This window comes from Balaenoptera borealis, assembly GCF_965194805.1.
Source record: "Balaenoptera borealis genome assembly, chromosome: 17".
Lineage (NCBI taxonomy): Eukaryota > Metazoa > Chordata > Mammalia > Artiodactyla > Balaenopteridae > Balaenoptera > Balaenoptera borealis.
In genome coordinates, this window is record NC_138876.1 from 20,780,947 (window position 1) to 20,806,823 (window position 25,877).

Genomic DNA, 25,877 nt, shown 5'->3' on the forward strand with positions numbered 1-25,877 from the left:
TAATTACTGTGCTTTATTTTTCTCCTTTACCTCAATTAGTAATCTGTGGGGAGACACCTTAAGACCATGCAAATATCCTATTTCTTATCCATTGATGAGATTTAGCATCTATTGGTGATTCTTGCTTGATCTAACCTTTATTATGGTGGTTACAAAATATATATGTATATGTCTATTCTATATATCTCCTCTATCTATCTACATTTTATTGATATAAACTCATGCTTTCTTATTTTTCCAATTGTTTACAATACATTCCTGTACTTAGTTATTTGGGTGCTAAAACTGTCCCAGCTCTTGCCAGTGGCAGCCCTCTGAGCTCCTTCCTGTGTCTTTGTGACATGTCCCAGTCACTTTCTCTTTTCTTGAGCACTTCCTTACTTTCTTTTTTTTTTAAATTTTTTTAAAAATTTATTTTATTTATTTATTTTTGGCTGTGTTGGGTCTTCATTGCTGCACGCGGGCTTTCTCTGGTTGCGGTGAGCGAGGGCTACTCTTCGTCACAGTGCGCGGGCTTCTCATCGCGATGGCTTCTCTTGTTGCGGAGCATGGGCTCTAGGTGTGCAGGCTGTAAAGTGCAGGCTCAGTAGTTGTGGTGCATGGGCTTAGCTGCTCTGCGGCATGTGGGATCTTCCTGGAGCAGGGCTCAAACCTGTGTCCCCTGCATTGGCAGGCGGATTCTTAACCACTGCGCCACCAGGGAAGACAAAAACTTTCTTACTTTCTGGCATAAGTTCTCAGCTCATCTTGTACCTACCTTGCCCCAGTCCATGACTCAGCTATTTCTTCAAGGAAGCCTGATGCCTTTTAGATCCCATTGCTTTTGCACCATCAGTGCCAATGTCAAGTGAAAGGGGCAACTAAAGTCTTAACGTTATTATGAAAATAGTTTTGACCTCTTGGACTCCTTGAAAGTGTCTCAGGGACACCCAGAAGTCTGTGGACACTTTGAGAATTGTTACTGAATATAAATTATGTTTAAGTATATGGTCAGGTGTTCATAATTTCTCATATAATGGTTGTTAAATTAGCTTAATTGGGGAGCTAAAGATCCCCACTTAGCAGCTGTGAAATCTTAGTTACTTGGCCTCTCTGGGCTTCATTTTCATCATCTGGAATTAGGGATAATATTACTTCCCAGGCCTGCTGAGGATTACATGCAATAACTCACCTAAGTGCTGGATGCAGGGCCTAATATAGAGTGACTGTTTAATAAACGATGTCTTTAGGGGGAAGATAACTTGTCTCTTTAGTTTACACATCATCAGATAGAGGAATGGTACTCAAAGAGGCATGCAAGGAACTTCACTCACAGCTAAACCTTTTTTAGTTGATGAGCTCCTGGACTTAGAGCAGATGCCGTAGTGGTATGAGATTAGGTGGTCTTAGGAGAAGGGGTAAATATATTTTGTATGTGAGAGAGAGGCAAAATGTGGTCAGAGAGCAGATTCTGGTGGAATATGTAGTTTCCAAGATGGTCACAACAAGATCTCCCATCCCACATGCCCCTTGTGCAATGTGAAGTGCCACTCCTTTCATCGAGAAGTGAGGTCTGTATTTCCTCCCCATGAACCTGGGCAGGATTTTGGCTATGGCAGAACTGATGCTCTGAGACATTTGACGCTATGTCATAAAAATCAATGCAGCTTCCACTAGGGTCTCTTGGAATGCTCACTCTTGGAACCAGCCCCATTCTGGGAGGAAGCAACAGTCACAGGGAGGGGCCATATGCAGATGTTCTGGCAGACAGTCTCAGGTGAGGACTGCCCAGCTCAGCCCAGTTAGCCCTCAAAACCGTGAGAGATGGTAAGAGAATGTAGTTGTTGTAAGCTGTTACATGTGGGGGTGTTTGCTTACACAGTGACAGATAACAGTGCCTATACATAGGTGGGCACACTAGAAACTAACAACGGGTCATCTCTACCCCAAACATGAGCTATGAGGTAGGTCATAGGTGATGCGTAGACACTTGTCCACACTTGGCGAATGCCCCAAAAAGAGGCCTGATGAAGAAAGACTCTTAACAGACTTATGCATAATAACTCTTGCTGTTCTGGAACCAAATTGCAAAGTGTGGAGTAGGTGGTCTCTGGCATTGATGACACCCCCTGGGTTCACTTGAGGCAGCTGTAGAAGTCCTTCCACTCTTTCCTTCCTTCCTGTTTTCTTTTCCTTTCCTCTCCTTTCCTGAACCGTCTTCTCCTCTCCTGACTTGTCCTCACATTCTTTCTTTCTTCTCCACCCAAAGCAGTTTGATGAAAAAAGGAAAGAACATGAATTTTGAAGGTAAGATGGCCTAGGTTTAAACCCACTTATTAGTAACTTGACTTTGGGCAAGTTCTCTCTTCTCTCCTAGCCTCACTTCCTCCATCTGTAAATTATAATTAATACTACAGAGAGTCATTGAGATGGTTAGGTGGCATTATTAAAGCATTCAGCACATTGCTAGGCACGTAGACGATCACAATCCACAATCCATGTTGATTTGCTTCTCTTTCTTTAATCACAACCAGAGTTTTCTCCTTTGCTTACTCCAAACTCCTTGGCCTCTTTCCCTAGATAATCCCATTTCACAGATGCTGTTTTGTTTCCGCTCTTGGTTTGCTCTGCCAATGCGCCCAGCAGACCTACAAATTCCAGATGCTGAGAGAAAAGCTCTTGATTCAGGCTGAATGCAGGGATGATATTCGCTAAAATGCAGATGACACATTAGGTACCTGTGGGAAGCTTGTGTGCTGGATCGGAAACAGGCAAAAACAAAATCTCTTGGCAAAAATGGGCTCCTGGTAGAGGGTAGGCAGGAAGGAGCAGAGACAAATGGAGATTGACTGATAGCGCCACGTTACTCTTCTGGAGCTGAAACGTGCAACCACAGCCCAGGTACAGGTGGAGTAGTTGCCCCCTGGGAAGAAGGGTGGTTTGTCTGAAGGATATGAGAAGGAGAGCTGGGATTCGGGGAGAGAATATCTTGGAGAATAGAGTTACCCATCTTTGTTTCAAATGGTTGTGCGGGTTAAATGGGCCTGATCCTGCCTTTAATGCGCAAAGTCAATGGGAATTTTGAGGGCAGATCAAATGCACCACTAGGAAAACTGAACTTTCCAGCCAAACATGGACAAAGACTGAGCCGAATGATGTGATAGCTGCGTATATCTAGACATTTCTGAAGGAAAAAAAAATGGTAAAAGAGGAAATTGTGTTTATAAAGACCATTGCAATAACCACCAGGTAGGAAATAGGACTCCAGGGTAGAAAGCAAGAGCTGTTTTTGTCCAAGGAGCCTTTCTGACAGATAACTTGAATTCTTATACAAATCTTTTCCTTTTGGCACTGGTTTCTGTTTTCAAAACCCAATCCAAGGGTTCACAGATTGGACTCACAGATTGCTAGTAATAAAGAAATCCTTAGAGATCACCTAGTTCCACCCTGTCATTTCTTGGCGAAGATTACTAAAGCCCAGAGAGGTCTAATGAATTCCCCAAGAACACACAGCTAGTTTGGAGTCGGGCCAAGGCCAGAAGCTTGGCTGCCTGCCTCCCAGTGCAGAGCTCTTTTCCAGCCTCTCTTTTCTCCATATCTTCTCAACAATTACAGGTTCTGCACTTTCTTTGGTCAACCACTACTCATGAAATATATTTATTAGATGCCACCAGCCAATCCTACATCCACATTTTTGCTCTAAGTGAAGTCACCTCCCCCTTCAGGGAGATTCCTAATAATCTGAAAGATGAATACTCTTTAAATACAGGGTATAGTTCAGTGAAAACTAGTTCAAAATTGCTTATACATCCATTCCACAGACATTTATTAATCACCTACTATGTGCCACATATGTGTTTATGATCACGGTTATGAGCAAAACAGACAATTACAGAGAACAGAGAGACTCAACACATACATATCTGGTAGAAAAAGATCCGGCATTCAGAGTTGACCACACATTTAATACATTGTGGGGAAATAAAAAGAATATGTTCTATGAGGGCTGGGAGGTGGTTATTTTTGCTATGAATTAGTCAGATCTTATAATGTCATATTTGGCTCATATAAACTGTTGACGAATCAGAAAAAAAGATTATTATAGCGATTTTTAAAAATGACTCTCGTATTCCTATAAGGACAAAAATAAATGGGCGTGAGGTACTTAAATTAGAATTTAGAAACTTAAGGATGACTTGAAACTAACTTGAATATGGGAAAATGTTAACTGGCCATGCTCTATCTTCATAGAGAACTTTGCAAAAGAAAATGAGTTTAAGGCACAGTGGAAGAGATTGTGGTTGGACTTAAGGAAACCTTTCATAACACTCAAGGCGGTACACCTAGACTTGAGGATCAGGGCAGAATCTGTAAAGGGGGGGAAGCTCCTTTTCTTGTTGGTCAGTTCTCTCCTTCTAAGTTCTTGGTCAGAAACTGTGCCAGTAATGTTTTCATTCTTTTCCCCAAGGTTTAGGCAGGGTCGTGGAATCCTTGAGGTCCTGCAGCCCCTGGGTTCCTGCTCTGCCCATCTGGGCCTGTCCTTAGGCATCCTGTGCCATCAGACTTCCTGTGGTGAGAGCTGATCCTCCAGCTCACCGTGCCCGTGAGTCTGTGGCGGCCACCTCCAGCCATGTGCCCCTAGCACAGGCATTTAAGATCTTGTTCTCCAAGTGCGGTTCTGGGCTTAGCAGGATCAGCACCACCCCAGATCAATTGAGTCAGAATCCATTTCATACAATCCCCAGTGATTTCTATGCATCTTAAAGTTTGAGAAGCTGTGTTCTAGAACACTGGCCACTGAGTCAGACAGACGTGACTTCAAAGTTTGGTTCTGCTATCTTCTGACTCTGTGACCTCAGCTAAGTCACCTGCTCTACCTGAGCTATCTGTAAAATGAGTACAAGAGTTCTTGCTTCTTAGACTCTGAGGAAGGCCCTTCCCGGCTACCTGACTTCACATGGATCTTTCCTATTACATTCACCTCAGTTTATTATGTTTCTCTGGGAGAGCAATTATTACAACTTGAAATTACTAGTGTCTGTACTGTTTAAATGTAAGTTCCATGAAGGCAGGAACTGTCCCTCTCTTTGATATTTGATATTCTTGGGACTTTGCACAGTACCTGGCACCTAAAGGGTGGCTCCATATTTGTTGAATAACTGAATAGTATTATGGTTAAGTTACGTAACACAAGAGAAACATTAGCTCACGTCTGACTTGGAGAAAATGTTCACTAAATGGTAGCTATTGATGAAACCGGGTGCCTAATTGTGGGACCCAGTGTAAAATGCAAATGCAAGGCCCCTTGTTAAAAAAATTACTAACAATTTCAAGATGGTGACAAAAGAGTATTAAACCAAGGGCCCTCCTCAGAGCTGGACCCTTTGTGATTATACAGGTTGCATGCCCGGAAGGCGGCCCTGGGTATTGATAGTATTACTATTATTGTGGTTATTCTGTGGTAGATGTTTTCACCACCCAAGGACGCTCGTCTCCCCCTTCTCCTTGCAGTGTGACATCAGGCCAAGAGCCCCCCAGGCCACCTCGCTTTCTGAGACTCAGCTTTCTGTCCTCTATCTGCTCTGATGAAGAGACTAAGAGATACCCTGAAACTTGACAAAGTGCAAAATGGACCCTGTCAGGTGGACCAGGTCTAAAGTATTCCTCACAGCAAAGTGATGATTTACACCTGATTAGTAAATGTGGCATTCATTGAATCAGCAGAAGTTCTGCAAATGTGCGCCGAACAGAATTTTAAATGAGTTTCCGTAATGCACGTACACGTAATGTATGGCTTTTAATTTACTTGATAATGTAAAAATACAGTCCGAGGTGAGGAACGAGGCAGACAGAGTCACTCAATTCTAACGTAACAACTTTTCTTTATGGGAAACTGAAAATAGGGGCAGGGCTCAGAATATAAAACAGTCATGAGGAATTGAAGCTAAAAACGGAGAGAGATGAATTTGCTCGAAAACAACCAGCTTGGCGCTGCTTCCAGGGTCAGTTGAATTGTGGGAGTGCAAAAGCAAAAGCAAGGTGTTTCCACGGGCCCCAGCCCTGCTGGGTTTAGAATGACATCCTTACTGGGCTAAGTTTATCCTTTCAGAGCCTGGGTGCCTTTAGCTGTTAAGCAGGGAGAATCACCCACCTCCTGCCTACAACGTTGTAGGCAGAGAAAAAAGAATGTTGCTCTTGTCAAAACGCTTTGTTCAACATTATGGGATACAAAAACAAGGTGGTATGCTCTGCAGAAAGAGCACTAGCCTGGAAATCAAAAAACCCAGTTTCTGACACAAACTTGCCCATTTATTAATTACCCATCTTCAGTGCTTTGGAACCGGGCGGCTAGACCTGGTTGAAAATTCCAAAGCTGTTACTTTCTGGCTGTGTAAACTTGGGGGTGGGGTGGGGGGATACTTTAACCCTCTCCGAGCCTCAGTTTTCTCATCAGTAAAATGGGGTTGAACTAAATTCGAGGGAGTATTTAGCACACCCGACACATGGCAAGACCTCAACAACTCTTTCTGAGCCATTTTCTCTACTGTTGATTGGGATATTAGAAAACTTAAAAGCACTGTCCTGCCATACAACACTTCTGTGCTACATTCAAGCTGGAGACACTTTATTGACCCTGCAGCTCCTCATCCTCTCTTCCACCAGCCCCAATTTCCCAGGAGTTTTCTGGTTCTGGTGCTGCAGGGTCTTTTTGTTCAGAGTTATTTGTCAGCTACACCTTCCAATGGTATTAACTTGTAACTGTGGTGGCAGCCCTCTCCTAGGGGCTTGTGCTTGAATTGAAAGATTCTGAAACCAAAATGCTTTCCAGAGACAAAAGAGCAATAGATGGGTGGAGTTAATATTCAGAGACACTGGCCCTACTGGGTGTACCTTTCAAACATACAGCTTAGGCACCATACATTTGTGAGGTCCATTTGATCCAAGGTCTTAACTACATATTTGGTTAGAAAGGCAAGTATATCTTAATATTTCTGTTCAGCCTTAATGACTGTGTGATTTTGATAATGACCTCAATTTTGCCATCTATTATTTTATTCTGCACCATTCTCAGCATTACATAGAAGTCTGCTTAGGAGACACAAATCACGGTGGCTGCATTGTTCATGATTTTCCCAGCAGCTATGTATGTGTTTCCCTAGCTTCCTCTAGCACAGACACTGCCCCACTCTAGCCAGCCCTGTGGACCCAGGACCTAGGCTGCCCCAACTGCCATAGCTTCTCCCACCATAGTAAATGGCTCAAGAGGTGGCCAGGTGACTCAAGGGAGGCCAATTTTGTCCTTCTTCTAGGTTTTACCAACAAACTGCTGAACACGATGAAAAAATGTGAGGCCACAGTGGTATGCAGCCCAGTTTCCCTGTTGGCACGCAGCTATGGAAACAAGATAGATGGATAGTCATGTAGATCGTTGAGGACGTTCTAGCCAGTGCATTCCTGCCCTTTCCAAGGTCACGTCACTCACAAAGAGAAGTCCTTGTTGTGCAATCTGATACAAACATCCATACAGACGAGCAACAAGACGTCATTTGTCTCAGAGTCCTGGTAACAGAGGTGATGCCACAGTGGGTAATAGAGCACAGGGTGTGATTAAGTAGAGGCTGGTGGTACAGATTACTCTTGCTAGATTGTTGGTGGGGAGAGGAAAGAAAGAGGTCAGGCAATAGCAGATGTGATGCTGTGATACGCTAGGAAATACCTATTTGGGCTTTTTCCCCAGTTCCTGGCGTAGAACTTCTAAAACCTTTGGAATTTGTGAGTGACAGGAGTGAGAAGAGTGTCTTTTGTTATTCTTAATAGGGTTTTAAAAATATACCTGGGTTTATACTAATGAGGTCACTCTTGGTGGTCTCCTCGGTAACTTCAGGTTGGGTGCTGGTTAGCAGAGGAACCAGCCATGTGATTAAAGGGCAGACACCTTCAGCCCCATCCTCTGACCTCTGGAGAAGAAAAGCGGGCTGGAGATTGAGTTAATCACCAATAGTCAATGATTTAATCTACCATATTTACAAAATAGAACCTCCATAAAAACTCTAAAGAAAGGGGCTCTCAGAGCTTCTGGGATGGTGAAACGCATCCCCGTGCCAAGAGGGTGGCACACCCCAAACTCCATGGAAACAGACGCTCCTACACTTGAGATCCTTCTGGACCTTGTACCTCTTCATCTGGCTATTTATTTGTATCATTTCTATTATCTTTTATTATAAACCACTACTAGTAAGTAAAGTGTTTCCCTGAAATCTGTGAGCTGTACTAACACATTACTGAGCCCAAGGAGGGTGTCATGGGAACCCCTGATTTATAGCTGGTTGGTCAGAAGTACAGGAGGCCTGGCCTTGCAATTGGCATCTGAAGTGTGGGAAGTCTTGTGGCACTGGGCCCTTTAACTTGTGTGCTCTAGCTAATTCCAAGTAGTGTCAGAATTGAATTGAATCATTGGACACCCAATTGGTGAACTGAGAATTGGTTGTTGTTATGGAAAAAACCTACACATTTGGTGTCAGATGTGTCCTGGTGTTGTAAAAACAGCAAATCTTATTAGTAGGGTAGCAGGCTCAAAGGAAGGTAGGTTTTTCAGGCTAAAGGAGAATTTTAGCTGCCTGAATTATCTCTCTTCTCTTTAAGACGGGGAGAGGAAAACCAATGGAGCAAGGTCTCAGCAGAAATGCAGAAGAGAGCGCCAGAAGGGGCAGTAGCATTGGTCAGTATGGGAGATACTTCTCCTTTGAGATTACAGTAGAGGAAGAGACGGTAATAATAGAGAAAATCTGAGAGATGGAGAGAAGTCATGGGAGCTTATGCTAGGGTGGCCATGATTTTCTCACTGCAAGAGAAGATTTGGGAGATTAAATTGCTGTTTGGACAGAGATGGGTCCCTGTGGGGCTGGGGCTATGCTCCCATGCCCTCTGGAACCACCCAAGGGCCAAGGAAAGGAGAGGGTGGTGGCTGAAACAGATCTCAGGAAGGACAAGGCCTCTGGGGTTGATGTCTACATTATAATTGATGGGTTGTCATTGTCTGTCATAACCCAACCTCCCTACCATGGCAAGGGCATCTGTTGAGGCTGTGGGAGCTTGCTGTGCACATGGCTGTGGAGAAAAGACAGAGTCTGTTAAATCAGTGAACCTGACAGAGCAAGGGAATCAACGGGCTATTTGCCCATGTAATCTTTCTTTCATCTCTTAGTCAACTGCTGTAATGACATTTCCCAAGGGGAATTTTTCTGATGTCCTGGTCCCACTGGGGTTGTGGAGAGTGATTGTCCTATGGTGTCAAGACTATTATTCTCTGGTCGCCAAGACAGCAGACTCATATGAAGCCTTAAGAATATTCTAGGGTATACTCATTGTTTGCCAACTTAGCTTTCTGTTTTTATTTTGGCTTCATATATCTAGATAAGAGAACATAAAATGTAGAGGGTAAGGGCTCTGGTCATACAGGTAGGTGGACCTGGGTTTGAATCTCATTGCTGTCTCTCATGATCTTACACAACCTTTACAAAGTTATTTAACCTCTTTAATATTCCATTCTTCATCTGTAAAAAGGCATAATAAGAGTACCTACTTAATCTGCTATGAATATTAAATAGAAAAACATACGTAAAATTCTTAGATTGTTACCAGCTCATAGTAGGTACTCACATAGCTGAATTCAGAGATGGCTAGAGAGAGAATCCAGGGCTCCTTATTCCTTCTTATATCATGAGGTTTTTGCATTTTTTTGGTTGGTTTGTTTTTGTTTTTTTAACCTGTCACAAGACTGCAATGTACTTTGGGCATTTCTTTATACAATTAACCAGGGAGGTCAATTTAAATCTTCTGTTATTAGCTTTATTTTTAATTAAGTGACTTGTTGAAAGGTAGACCACTTGGTCTCTCTGGTCAGTAAGTTTTATAATATGCTAAATCTAATCCACTGGTATTGACTACCTGGGGCATGGTAGTGAGGATTTTCTAGGCCAAATTGAAAGGAGTGCTGTGATTGATTAGTGATGTCTGCCCAGGACACGGTTAGGATTGTGACTTAACCTGTTCCCCCTATGTGCTGACTCTGTATAGACCCTGAGGTCATGGGTCACAGATGCAAGTCAGAGGCCAAGGAATGTTACATAACTTGCAGAATTGCCAATGCTTATGGAGAAGGTACCTGCTAATTTGAAGAGGCTAGAGAATCGAAAAAAGTGCCAATCACTCAACTTGTTGATGACGTCAGGACTTGCCTGATTTCCTGCTTCATGTCTGTTCCTCCCCAGAGCTGGAACTACTTGAGTCCCGCCTGCAGCTCAGCTGGTGCCACCCCATACCCTGAGCCTATTCCTTCCTGCCGTCAACAGAGATTTTAAGAACTCTAGTGGGCTTCTATGTAACCTAGTACCGCCCACCATCTAAGCCAGCTCTGGTCCAAGTCTGGTCTTTTTGCCTTGAGCCTTTGAGTGCTGGGATCCACCTTACTGATGTCCTTGAATGCCCTTTCGTCACCCTGTTTGTCCAGATCTCTAAAATGATTTTTCTACTGGATTTTACAAACACCTGTCAGGATGTCCTCTTACCTCTTCCTTCCACATGTCAAAGGCTTTTTTTTTATACAACCTGCATATTATTAATGAGGCTTTTCACTTCCACAGGGGTGGTTATGTGATGGAAACAAGGTGAGCTTTGAAAGTAGCCAGACCTAGGTTCCAATTTCAGCTCAGCTTTTTCTTAACTATGTGGCATTAGACATATGGGTCAATTTTCTCATCTATAAAATGGGGATGGTAATAGCATAGCAGGCTGTTATATCCTATATTGTCAAAGTAGACAAAGATGTTGGAGGACCTAGCACATAGGAGTTGCTAACACATGAACAACAACAACAAAATAACACTAACAATAGCTATTATTTATTGAGCACTCATCATGTATGAGGCATTGAGCCAAATACTCTCCATAATAAAATTAATACTCTGATTCATATTTCACAGACAAAGAATCTGAGGTTTAGCAAGGTCAGTAACTCACCCAACATTACCCAGAGAATCAAGGGCAGAGCCTGGGTTTAGCCAAGGTCTGTTTAACCAACCTAAAGCCTGACCTTCTTTAATCACACTATATGGTCAACAAATAGTGTAAGCATCTTGCACCCATTTGGATGAATGTTCTCCTGTTCTCTGAAGCTGGGTTTGTCCCAGGCATTTACTATGCCCCTCCAGACATAAATGATGACAATTTTCCTCTTCCCACTCCCCCCAGTATGCCTCTTTCTGTTCCCATGGAACACTTTATGGCTGACCATGTCATAAGATATGACATCCTCAAGTCTATTATGCCAAACACATTTGAGTTTTAAAATATTGAACTGGTTTTAGATACAGCCCTGGGAGTAATTTTCAAATCTGGGCTCCCAACCAGCAAAGTAATTTCCATTTATTAATGGGAAAATAAACATCTCCTGTAAATGGGTTCTTCCTTCCATGGCCCTTGTCCTCAGACATACAGGGCGGGGTGGGCATCATTCATGCCTGAGGATGTCATGTGAGACTAGGTGAGCGGGTTGTAGGCCTAGAACAGACCTTATGTATGTGTCTACTTGGCCCTGCCCTGTGATTGTGCTTCCTGCTCCCTCAGTTCCTAATGAATGTTGTCTTTGTCTTTTTATTAAAGATTAGGCTGGAGTCATGGGGGCAACTCCTTTTGTAGGGTGCCTGTAAGCAAGCCAATGAATTATGAGAAAGTTGTTAAGATCTGGCCACTGAAATACCAAATGACCATGAGGGTGATCTGGCAGCGGAGAACAGAAAAAACTGTAATTTATTGATCCAAATATTATTCCAAGTACTTTGTATACATTATCTTATTTAATTTTCCAATAATCCTGGATGGGAGTCATTATTATTTCCATTTTTATGACACTGTGACCCGGAAAATTAAATAACCTGTTACTAAACAGACTAAACAGTTACTAAATAGTGGTACAACCCAACACATTTTATTATGAAGACCTACCTTTTGAACCCAAGGTTCGAATAGTGAATAATGAATGTAAACTCTCAAAACTGGTGTCAGAATTTCTCACTGATTCAGTACCTATTATACCAGATGCATAATTAGAATCTACCCAAAACTGATGTGAGTTTACAGCCAGAGCCTGAAATTGAGAAATGCCATTCAGTTATTTGCATACAAATAGACTACAGTTATTATGAAGGATAGTCCATTACAGAATTCAGTTTAGCTTGCATTTTAGGTAAAACCATAAAGTCAGCTACGAAAGAGTTAGCTTTATCAATTACATTTTTTGTAAACCCAGTTTTTGTTTTTTTTAAGGTTTTTGAATTGATGTGCTCAAGGGAAAAAAAAATACCCATGGGCTAAAATTATATAATCAACATTGTGGGAAATGAGATTGAAGTTTTTGAAAGTTTGGGTCTCTTTCTAAGGAATGTGCCAGAAATCTCAACCATCATTTGGATCTGGCTCTGATCTCAGCATTGAATCTGTGCTTGACTGTCAATCTGTGGGACAAGCTTTAGGTAGTATAATCTCCTTGGAGCGTCAGAAGATTTCTAGATTCCAGACTCACCACTCTGGCTCTTTCTTTTTCTTTCTGGACAGTCATGGAGACCATTCTGCCAGGAGCTACCATAAAAGATAATGTATGGGATTTAGAGATTTAGAAAAATGTGGGTCTGAAAACTATGTCATTACTTACCTGTGTATCTGTGAAAAATTTCTTTTACCTCTCTCTGTTTTATAGCCTTGTCTGAAAAAATGAGAATTATAATGGCATATACCTCAAAGGGGTGCTGTAAGAATTAAGTAAGATAAGAAGATAAAGTCCTCAGTATAGTTCATGGTACACGGTAAATCACTCTGAGTTAAAATCATTATAATTGTTAGAGGATTAACTTTTAATGCACATAACCTAATAAATTCAGTGACGCATGTGGTCTAGTCAAAGAGTTGTGTGTCATATCCAGGGTAACACAGTCCTACATTAAAGGCAGTTAAAAGCAATAGAAATCTTCTATTTGCATTTAGTGGAGAAGATCAAAGAGTATCCCATTACTAAGCCACCTTGACATTTTGTAACATCACTTTTCCTTTTTTTCTCCCAATCGCTTACACCCTGTAGCTGCCCAAGTATCTCTTTCTTTATAACCACAACTGCAAAAGAACTCTTCCTTGATAAGTAGGCTACAAAGTTTTTTAATCTCTCATCTCCTTACCCCTCTTTCTATCACTTTATTATGTAGGTCATCTCAGCTTCTCTCTCAGTAAGCAAAAATCCTTTCTTAGTAGGATTGGGAAGGAGTGGGAACTGAGCAGGCAATTCAGGATTATTTTTAAGGGGCTGGAGGTGGACTGGGGGTGGCTGTTAGCACTCATGGACCAAAAACTTTAGTTACACCACACAGATATAATCTCCAGAGCAAGGAAAGTTCTGGCTTCTAAGCTGTTTACCCTATACCTGAAGCCATACTTTGTGAAGAATGTTGTTACGTTTAACTATGTGGAGAAGGAGAGATCCATAAGAAAATCTTCTGTGTCAATGAAAGAGCATTCCATATGACCTGGCAAAAGAAAAACTCAGGGATGCTATGACTTTAGATATTAAAAATATGCCTTTTTAATATGCCTTTAGATATTAAAAAAATGGCAAAAGTAGAATCAACAGAATTGAGAGGAGTGGACTTGCAGCTCCGTTGAATGAAGAATGTTCATATAGTCAAAGCTTTTGGAAGACAGAATGAGCTTCCTTAGGAGGCAATGAGTTATCCGGCACTGGAGGTATTTAAAATAAGGCTGATGACTTCTAGGCAGATATATTGTAAATGGTGTAAAGCATCTGAAGGGGGTTGGATGAACCATAGAGGTCTCTTTCCATGCTGAGATTCTATAATTCTATTAATCAGAACAGAGTTCAGTACATACTTCTGATATTGACAACTTGTAGCTCCTAATCTGAGGTTCATTCACTCATGGCATCTGAGAAGTAATTTATTTTTTTTGGTGGGATTCTGTGCTCTAGTGCCTTCTCTGGCCCTGCCTCTTCTTTCCTTGGCTTTAGTAACGTAGTTCTCATTCTCACTCCAGTCCCAGTCTAACTCCTGTGAAATGGTTGGTGTGATTTCAAACATCAGTGGTCTCTTCCTGCCAATCTAGAGGGTCAGAGGAGGCGTGCGTCCATCAGAGAAGGGTCATATAATGTCCACATGTCTAGACCTTAGGAGCTCTGAGCTCTTGCCCAGGGTCTGACACTAATTCTGTAAGCCTCATCTCATCTCTGTGTCTCCATTTCCTTATCTTTAAATGAGGTACAACATAGCTTCTTTCTAAGGTTCCCATGGTTCTTTCAGCTCATGACACTAAGGTGCTAAATGCCCCTCTGATAGGAAGTGAAATGACTTGGGAAAATTGTGAATAAGCTGAAGCAGCATTTGGAATCTTAGTATGGTACTGTTCAACTAATATTCATTATGCACCTACTATATGCCGCATGCTCTGATAAGACAAAGAGGATGTAGCAGCTGACAGGGCAGATAAGGTTCCTGCCCTCACAGAGTTTACATTCTGGGGGGCTATAGAGCCAGGTAAGTAAGTAAACAGCTCATTTCATATTATGAAGAAAATAAAATAGGATGTTATGTTTGACCGACCGTGGAAGTCAAGAACAGCCTGTCTGAGGAAGTCCATTAGAGCTGATTTTCTAATTATGACAAGGGCCAGCTATATGAAGACATGGGAGAGAGTGAAAAATAAGAACAAAGGCTTTGGTTTCTTTAAGGGGCAGAAGGAAGCCTGCTGTGTCTAGAGCATGATGGTATGGAGGGACCAAGATTCTAGAAAAAGTAGACAACACCCAGATCATCAGAAATATGAGAAGAGTTTATACTTAATTTCATGTTGACTGGGCTAGTGCATTTCTTGGAAGCATCACAGAGAATCCCATTACTAACCACCTTGACACTTTGTAACTGGCCAAGATGGCCGTAAGTTCAGATGAAGGGCTAGGACTGGCATGATAGTGACTGGACTAGATGGCAGCAGGAGAAGTAGAGAGAAGAGGGTGCATTCTGCAAACGTCACAGTGGAGCCAGTATGACTTAGGTTGGAGTAGATATGAGGTGATGGGGGGGAGGGGCATGAGGCAAACTAGAAATCTAGAATTACTTTTTGCTTTTTCTCTCTCAGTACTTGAGAATGGATATATCATGGGAGAGGAACAGGTATTATTAAAAATAACAGTGGCTATTATGTACTGGATATTTATTACACGAGATCTGTGCGGGTACTTTTGTCGTCTTTATGTCTCCAGCTCAATAAATTTGTTGAAGGACATTGTATGTCAGGCACAATTTTAAGAACCTTGCCTACATTATTTAATTCTTAGTCGGTATTTGTTTACATAGTGATTTAGGAAGATTAAGTAACTTGCTCCAAGGTAACATAGCAAATAAGCTACAAAACTAGGATTTAAACCCAAGTCAGTCTAGTTCTGAACCCTGGTGTCTTTTATATCTTCACATTTATTTCCAAGCATACCAGACACTATAAAGGGAGCTGCTAACTAGTTCTGGGAAACTGAGTGGCCTCCCGAGAGACCTCCTCATATAATACCAGCACAGAAGCGTGGCTACTAGGAATGACTTCAATAAAAATTGAAGAAAGATGGAAGTTAATCTGAGGATCTGAACCAAACAAAGCTTCCATACTATGGATCCTCCTATCCACAACAATAGCAAGACTCTAACGTTGTTTCCAAAATCTGGTTTGGAATTCACCAACGTTACAGGCACACAATGAAGCACAAACCATCTGTAAAATAAATAATGACAAGTCTAGTCAAGGAGTATCTGGCTTTTTTAACTGACAGAAAACACTTTTTTAAAGAAAGGTGGCTGAACACGTAGTTTCAGCCATCTGATATCAAAGAAGGAGAATTGTTTTCTTATGTGCACATAATTACCAAGATCTATGCACACTGGGTAATGTGTTCTGATTTTCAATAATTGTGTAGCCAGTCACATCTTCAGAGATCAAAAATAGCCTTTAAGGGGGAAACTTCCAGGCTGATTCCAGGAGCAGGAATCAATGTGAAGTTACATGTTTAGCACATTAACTCTTAATTCTAGATAGATGTACTCTTTTCCCTTTTTTAAGATGTCTGGAATGACAAAAATTGATGAAGACATGAGAACTAAGCCAACTTCCATAATGATAGGTTGGGTATATTGCCAGTTTCTCACTGTTTTACCATCATTCATTGACTGCCCTTCAAGGACTAATTAAAGTTGGTGAAGCTACCTCTCTTATGTCTTTGCCAACTCCTCCTCCTTCTGATCTGCCTTTATTTCTGGAACGTTCTTCTGGTGTACTCAACTAATAAATTGCCGTGCTATATGATTACATGTTTGTCAATGCTAGGCTGTGAACTCTTTGAGGGTTGTTCATGTCTCATTTATCTTAACTGTTCTATGAGTTAGAATGTGTAAGCACACAAGCAACAGACAAAATAAAAAACCTCAACCTTAAACTTAAGGAAATGTGCTAGATTACATAACTGGAAACCCAGACATAGAGCAGAAAGCTGAGTTAATCTGGTGGTACTGACCTTGTTTCCCTATAGTTCTTTTGGCCCCTGCTTTTGTTTCTTCAATCTGGTGGTGAGATGTGAGCAGCAGTTATGAACTTCACATCCATACATGGCCATAACCAAAGGAAAAGGGAAGTGTCTTGCTGTGATGATTTCTTCAGACCAAGGAAGAGCTTTCCAAGAAGCCTCCAGATAGCCCTTCTTAGTCTCAATGGCCATTTAGGAATCAATCAAGATGAATGAGTTTACCATGATTGGCTTAGATGAATCAGCTCCCCTAGCCATATGGCTGTTATCCCATGGAGGACTGTAGGGAAGAAAGATCATGATGTCCTCCACCCATGTCCAAAGCCTAGTACAGAACTTGGCACTTAGATAATGTTCAATGAGTGTTTTTTGAGTAAATAAGTGAATTACATGACCCACTGCCTGATATGCCCTTTTCAGAACTTCTGTATTTATAATCAGCACCATTCACTTGGCTTGGAACTTAATTATATGCTTTCTCTTGTTCTTTGATAATGTCATGTGTGTTAGTCTTGTTTTAAAAATCAGATATTAACTATCTAAAGGCAGGGTCCGTGGCAAATAAATGTTAGTTGACTGAATGAGTCTTGCTTTCTTGGTGTTCTCTCAAGTGTGGAGACCAGGAATGGACACGTTAGACATACAGTGGTTTATTTGTGAGTTTAACTCTGTAGTGAGGAGCAAGGCACATGTTTCTTTGATAGGAAACCAGTGAAAAAGGAGAAAAATACCTTTTGTGTTTAATTTAACTAAGGCTCAGTGGAGCTCAGTTTAAATAAGCTGGAGCCAGCAAGAACTTACTCACTGGGTAAGAACATTTTAGCAGTCGCTATAATGCCTTGCTCTGCATTGGGCACAATGTGTCCGCATAACGGAAGTGCATGCTCTCTTCTCTGTCTGCTGGAATGAACCCAGCGTGGGTCGTCAGATGTAAAGTACCTGGGAGAGGAACAGCACTGAGAGGATGAACTGCACCGTTTTGACCAAAGTGTCCACATGGCCATAGAGGTGACAGAAAAATGCCTCAAAATTGCTAACATTTAGTGAGCAATTCTAAGGTGTCAGGCATTGTTCTGTTTTTTGTAGAAACCACTTTGTCTTCTCAACAGCTCCAGGAAGTAGGTGCCATCATGAGCGCCACTTTGCAGTTGAGAACATTAAGGTTTAGAGAATTAAAATGGCTTGCACAGGGTCATACTGTTAGTAAATGGTGTCAGGATTTGAATTCAGGAAGGCTGTCTTCAGAGTCTGTGCTCTTACCCACTGCTGAAGATGGTCCTGAGTTCAAGGCTAAATATAAGGAGCAAGGAGAGGTAAAAAACCAGGTTTAGAAGGTTAAAACCAGGAGAAATAGTTCAGGAAGAAAGGTCTGAGATGAGTAAGAGCAAACGGTTCAGGACTCAGTAGCGAATAATGCAAAACATTGAATGAAGGTGGTCTTTTATTTGAAGCCAAATGTATGGCATATTGGAGGAAGCTGTCCTAATGACTTAAAGTTATTATCTAGAGCTGATGGTCTTTGCCTTCATACAACTTTTGATCTAGCTGAGAAGATAAAGATTACATATATATGAAAAATATTAGTAAATTATATAAAAAAGTAGATGCTCAAGGGCAACGGAATGGGCATGTGGACTATATAGAGATTGTATGAGAGGTCTTTTCCTCTGTTGTCATCATTCTGTATTTTCTACGGATTGGATTCACAGGCAAAAGCTGGGCATTGTCTTCCCTGGAGTCAGAAGGCCCAAGTGCCAGGGTCTACCTCCCTGCAGTCTCCAATGGTGCTGCATCATGGAAGCCTTCTCAGCCTGTTTAAAGTGTTACCTGACCCTGCTTGTTGAATGCCGTTCATGTGGGCCTTCTGTGAGAAGGCTTATTTCCTTTACTGTATTTGGCTAAGACAGCAGTACCGTGGGTGGCTTCAGTATTAAGTTTGGAACAGAGGAAGTATTGCAACACATGCCAAGAATTGAATTTTATTTTTAAAAGCTGCTTTTTACAGAATTGAATATCTTGACCCTCCCTGGTTACAGCAGACCCACACACGGGAATTGTTGTAGGGTGGGTGACTTGGGCATCCTTTAGTGACAGGTATATATTCTTTATAGGAGTAATCTCAAGGGATAATACTTCCTTTTGAGAGTCCTTATAATCTCTCAAATTCTTTCTTATGGCTCTTCTCCCTGTCCTTGTTTCTAGCACTGTGTTTTAGCATCATGACAATCTTTGTGGCTGAGGTAGATTGCTTTGCTTCATGAAAGAGAAGGTGTATTTTGTTGTTTCACAATCAAGTGTCCTGTTCCTCTGTGTGACCACTGGGAGGAAACAGTTCAAATGTAAATCTGGGAAGTGGGGCTGGTGGAGCAAATTGAGACCACCAACAGCTTACCCTGTGGCTTCAGAAAAAGCATTCCCTTATCCTCCCCTTCAGATGGTTCTTGATGATACAGGATGAGAGCATCCTTGGAAGATGTGGTGAGGGAAAAGATGCAGCATATAAAACACCGAAGATGTCTGCATGAAAGAGGTCTCGAAGCATCAATGGCACCATTACCCTCCTATCCCACTGATCCTCATTCTTAATTTCTTAGTTGCAACAACGCCCTGCTTTACAGGAGATGAGTACACTGGTGACTTAGAGGCCAATGGGTGGGAATTCCAGATCTCAAGAATGCAAAGGCAAAGCTGACCCACTGAGTGTGAGAGGAAAAGGCATATCTGTTTTTTTAACTGTAGCAGGGGGATCCTGATGTAGCTCTGTAAAGGCTACAGGCATGATCAATGTGCTAGTGTGGGTGTGGCATTAGGGAAGTGTGACATAGTGTTTTTGCTTGTGAGTGGTCTCCCTTCCCCTTCCTCAGCTTTGTCTCCTGGACCCGGAGGCATCTCTCTACAATAAGACTGTGGACTGCCAAGCTGCCTGCTTAGAAGGACTTCGGAAGAGTTACAAAGCAGTGTCTTCATCAGACACCCGACAGGGCAAGCTTTGCTCAGGACTGCTATCCAGTTGGCTGTGTCTTCCTTTGAAATGTGCTTTAAGAATTGATGTATTTGATTTTTGACTTTGCTTAACGTTGGGTATTAACTCAATGGCTGTTAGTCAGTGCTCTGGAGACAGGGCTGACACTGTTTTGGAGAAAGGTCTCACAGTGAGGACTACTTCCCCACGATTTAAACATCAGTTTTAGACATCTGGCCTTACCCAGGTGCTTGAAATGGAGAGGGGAGTGAGGGGCAAGGAGAGGCACCTTTGCCTCTTCCCTTGAAGGTGTAGATGTTTCAAAACTTTCAAGTGATTTCAAGGATACTTTAAATTCATATAAAAAAGATCACAAAAAGGTAGAGCCCAAGAGAATAATGAGCTCTGAGTCCAAAAATCATAACTATCAACTAAAGGCAAAAGGATATGTGTAGCTTTGATGATTATTTGTATATGTGTGTATTTATTTATTGGTATCCACCCTCCAGTGGATTTGCTTTACCTCTTCATGGTTGTGGGCCCAGGGGCAGAAGAGGAGACGATCGCCTTTATCCTAGACAAGCCTTCACATTGTCCAGTTTTGCTCATTGGGAACTGGAGATGGAGATTGATGTTGGAACTAAATTCTCATGTAATCAAATGTATGTGTTTTACTCTTTTTCTCTGTACATATCTTCTTGGGTTCCTTGTGGAGGGAGTTTGTAGGAGGGCAGGATTCAAGGATTTGGGATTCTGTATCTTGGCCAAATACAATTTTCTCAATGTCTTCCTGTCATGTCATGATTTATGGCCCACAGTAACTGAAGAGGCAGAACAAAGAGTTTGGACACAAGGCACGGATGCCAGCAACTAGGAGAACCATAGAAATTAAGAAAAATTGTTCATCCATTCTCAATCATTCAAAAAATATATATGTTGGCACTGTATACAATGGAGTTTCAAATTTACCTAAGATGGGATCCCTTTTGTCGAAGAGCTCACTATTTAGCAGGGCAAGTAGACTTACAAATGAATATTTATCATCAGTGGGAGGAGTGCCGTATTGAAGAGGAGTATTGTAACATGTTGCAACCATTAGGCAGAACTCCAAAGTCTCCCTCCTAAAACCCCATCCCCATTCTCCACTCCTTCTTGTCTTGCCCTCTTTTGTCTCTTTGTAGTTATAATTTTTAATATTTGTAAGTATATAACACATTTCAGTGGATGTAGAAATTCGATTGCTCAAAGCATTCCCAGAGCCAACGTGGGGGTAGTAGATGATAAAGACCAGTCCTACCCTGGGCTCCATTTTCCTTTGGTCTCTTCTTCTTGGACTTCTTTTTTTTCCTTCAGAAGCACTGGTAAGACACACAACCAGTGGTCCGTGTGGTTCTAAGGGGAAAAGAGGAAAGGACACTCTAAGGGACTTTAAGGCCAGCACAGGCACATTCTTGACATGTCGTGTGATCTAGCCCAGCTCACCAAGAGTGAGTACTGGCATCTGAGGACCAAGCCTCAACCAGTAATAACACTGCCTTTTCCTGGCCCCATCGTCTATGAACGTCAATTAGTATGGCTGTGACAGGGTAGGGGTGGGTGTTTCCCCCGGGGACACCAGCTCCCTAATGGAGCAGAAGTGGGTGGGTTGTGACTAGAGATAAACCAGGGATGAGAATGCCTGTGAAATGTGATGTGTTGAGGAGAATCGTTTTTGTTTTCTTTCCCTCCCAGAAAAGAGAAGTTGTCTAGTACTTGACATGTATATTTCAAAAAAAAAAAAAAGGTATGCTTGGGAGGTTGGGAAGATAATGTCTAAAGACTCTGGAAAGATTAATAGAATCCCTTTATCCCTACTGGCCAAAAAAAAAAAAAAAAAAAAAAAGTAAGGCCCAATCCATCAGCATAAAGTTTCAGTGAAGCAAGATGAATAAGCTTTAGAGAGCTGCTGTACAACTGTACATGTAGTCAACAATAATGTTGGTACACTTAAGCATTCAGGAGGGAAGATCTCATGTTAAGTGTTCTTACCACAATAAGAACACTTAAGCATTCAGGAGGGAAGATCTCATGTTAAGTGTTCTTATCACAATAAAATAAAATTTAAAATAAATAAATGCCTAAAGACAAAGGGGAGAAAAAAAGAAATGCAAGACCCAGGCTGTGAAGGTGGGTCAGCAATGCCTTCCTGGTGTAGAGGCAGCATGTCCTGGGTAGAAGGGACTTTAGTAGTAGAGGACTGGTTGGAAGCCTAATTCTACCACTTATTGGCTGGAACATCTTGGACAAGTGACTTAACTTCTCCAAGACTCAGTTTCCTCATCTATTCTACAGAGTTATTTCTTTTCTCAAAGAGCTGTTGCATGGACAAAATGATATGCTATATACCTATGCGTATATACCCCTGGTACAGTCTCTGGCTTAGAAAGAGCTGAATAAATGATGCTTTTGTGGTTGTGACTAAAAGACAGCCTTGCTGGGAACAGCAGGGCATGAGTCAGCCTTCTCAAACTCTCAGTGTAGAGGAAGAGGCAGGCTGTCTTCCTCTTGATAGTTCAGAAAGGTGAATATTGGACTGGAAAAGCAGAGTTCACTTTGCTGGGTACTATGCTCAAACTCCTGTTTTGGTTTTCTAAAGCTACATAACAAACCATCCCAAAACAGTGACTTAAAATGACATTTAATGACTTTCATTATTCTGCAATTTGGACAGAATTTAGCAGAATCAGCTCGTCTCTGCTCCATGTCACATTGGCTACCATGGCTCATCCAGAGAGGCTCAACTGGGGCTGGAGAATCTTCTTCCAAGATGGTTCACTCAGCCAAGATGTCTAGTGAGTTGATGCTGGCTGTTGGTGGAGAGCTTGGCTGGGACTCTCAGTGAGGACTTCTGTCCTCCTCTGTGTGGTTAATTTGGGCTTCTCAGAGCATGGTGGCTGGGTTTTGAGAACGTGTATCCCCAAAGCATGCATTCCAAGAGGACAAACCTCTCTTTACACCAAGCTTGCTGATGTCCCATTGGCCAAAGCCAGTTGCATGACCAAGGCCAGGAAAGTGAAGGGGTGGAAGAAGTAGGGAATGACACAAGTCATGGATGCCATCATGCATGGTTTGTTAGTGGCCACCAAAGTGAGGTTCACTTAAAAAAAAAAAAAGTGAGATGTAAGAATTTACAACCAAAATTCTGTGAGTTCAGAGCAGATTCTCTGTCCACTAGCTTCTATTCTTCATTGTAACAGATTCTCATGAATTATTCTTTGGATCAATGCACACATGATCTTCAAATAGCCCTGGAAGGTGCCAACAGCCTTTGCTAATATGTTGCTTCCTTCACCCTTTATTTTCCAAAATATTTATAAACATTTTAGATTAATGTACAAGGAGTCCAGAGCCGGGTGAATCAATGATTTAGGTCTAATATGTGCAGTTTTTGTGAGTCTGAGCTGAACCATCTAAAAATGTCGCTCACCTCCCCCTGTTCACCCTGCATGAACAACTTTTTTAAAAACTTTATTGAAAAGGAATGAATTCTCTGAAACCAGCAGCATTGTATTTTACTGATAGGTGCTCATTACCTGAATAAACAAAAGTCTTTATTTGCAAGAGAAAAAAAATCCATTTAGTGATTGAAACAACTTGCTCTTTTATAGCTTGTAGTATTAATTAACCTCCCCCTTTCTCTCCCCTTTTAAAAAGAGCGTGTTTTAATTGTTGGCTTTTCCCATATCCCTTGTTTTGTGTCTGTAGTTTCCAAATTGATACAGAGACTGCTAGTAAGATCTTAAAAATAGTCTTGCATTACTTATGAGAAAGACAATTTTCAATTAATTATAAATGATTTCATTTCAAAACTTAGAAACCTACTGTGAATCCTGAACCTAATACTTATCTTCTCTAATTGCATGAAGAGGAATGCAGAAATATATTTGGTTGAATGTGTAATTGGCATGCTTGTATTAAGGTTACTGTTTTAGCCTATTATGCTTCCCAGGGAATGTAGTGAAGTCTTTACTCCCACCGAAAGCTTTTGAATTTTTTGGCATCAAATGGTTTAGGAGTGGAAACGTGCAGAGGGCAAGTGGGGCACCCACAGGCGGGCTGAAGGAAGAGAAGGATGGAGCAACTCTCCCTTGGGGTCCTCTCCAGATGTCTTTGTGTAGATGAAGGAGTGCTTACAAATGTTCCATGCTGATTTCTCCTGGAGCTAGAGGCGTGAAAACAACTGTAACATTTCCACACAATCAAAATTGTGTTGCTTTCTCCTTTTTTTCTCCAGCTGAACCTCCTTCTTTGTCCTAGACCTGCCTCAATACATGTTACTCTAAAGGATGGTATTATCGATTAAGCCTTTATGGTACCGGAGGGGGACCCATCCCAGGACCCAAGAGTGGGCTCTTGTCTAACACTCAGAAATGAATTGTCTGAGGAGACACACTTGCTGACAACGCAAAAGACTTCGTTGGGAAGGGGCGCCCTGGTGGAGAGCAGTGGGATAAGGGAACCCAGGAGAACTGCTCTGCCACATGGCTTGCAGTCTCAGGGTTTATGGTAATGGGGTTAGCTTTCCAGGTTGTCTCTGGCCAGTCATCTTGCTTGTGCTCATATTTGGTCTGATTCAAGGCCCTTCCTGGTGGTGCACACATTTCTCAGTCAAGATGATTTCCAGCACAAGGGTTTCTGGGAGGTTGGTAGGATGTATTATGGGCTGGTGTCTCCTCCTTCCTTAGGCCCCTCCTGAATTCTTTTGGCTGGTGGTAGCTTGTCAGTTCTGTGTTCCTTATCGGGATCTCCTGTTGTGAGATAACTCATGCAAGCGGTTATTATCCTGCCTGGCCAGGGTGGGCGGTTTCAGTCAGTGGGTCCCGAACACTTACGATGTGCCTGGGACTGGGCAATGCTACTTCCATGCAGTATCTCCCAACTCTAAGAAATACTTGTCATTATTTTTCTTTTACAAATGTGGAAATCAAGATGTAGAAAGGTTAATTGGTCTAAAGTCACACAGCTTGGTTCTGAGCTTAATTCTAAAGTCCATTTTTTTCAATCATTACTTTTTTGCCTTTCATGGAAGTAAGGAGAAAGTTACCAGGGCACATAAGGCTAATTTCCCTTGTGTAGGTAACGTCTCCAGGGAAAGACATGCTTTGGAGGCAGTGTAGCAAGGTTTTGAGAGCAGGGTTTTGGGATCAGCAGATGGCAGATCCGTCTTTGGTTGTCTGTCTGACCTTGGGCAAATTATTTCATTTCTCTAAGCCTTGGTTTTCTTGTGTACAAAATAAGAATAGTAATACCAGCCTCAGAGAGGAGCACAGTGTAATGGTTAAGATTGTGACCTATTTGAAAAATAAAATGAAATGAAGTAATAATACATGCTACTACATGGGTGAACCTTGAAAACATGATCCTAAGAGAAAGAAGCCAGTCATAAAAGACCACCTATTATATGATCCATTTATATCAGATGCCTAGAAGGGGCAAATCTATAGAGACAGAAAGTAGATTAGTGGTTACCTAGAGCTGAGGGGAATGGGGAAGATTGGGAGGTGACAGCTAAAAGGTATGGGGTTTCTTTTTGGCGTGGTGAAAATGTTCTAAAATTGATTACGGTTGTAGAACTCCGTGAATATACTATTGACCACTGAATGGTGCATTGTATGGTATATGAATTATATCTCAATAAATCTGTTATGTATAACAGAGTGTGGTCAGGGGGACAGAAGCCTTGTTGGTTCCTGTCAGACCTCTCCTAGTCAATACCCAGTCAGTGAGGTGACAGTGACCTCATTAAATAACTCTATGCCTCAGCATCCTCACTAGTAAGATTGGGATCAAAGTACCTACTCCATGGGGTTGTTGAGAGGATTGAATGCATTAAAGTACACGAAGAGCGTGGAACGGTGCCTGGAGCCCGTAAACTCTTAATAAATGTCATAATTTCTATGATCATTATCTTACTCTTCTTATTATCATTTATTGAGTACAGCATCTGACCTATGAGACATGCTTCATAAGTGGCAGCTACTGGTAGTAGCAACTGGGACTATTTAAGGGAATTGTCTGAATTTTAGAAATTCTGTGATGGGACTGCTTTTGGAAATCAACCATGATGGACCTAAAGGATACACTGCTCATCCTGCTGCAAAGCCCTGAGTTTGGGGTTCTAGTCCTTCTCTCTTGGCTCCAAGCCCTCAATCACGTGATTTGGACAGACATTCGGAGGTGTTTGGCGTCACCCATCATCATCAGGAAAATCCCAGGGGTGCTTTCATCCTGTCACTCGCCAAGGCTTTGTGCCGGTGGACCTGCCCACCCCGAGGT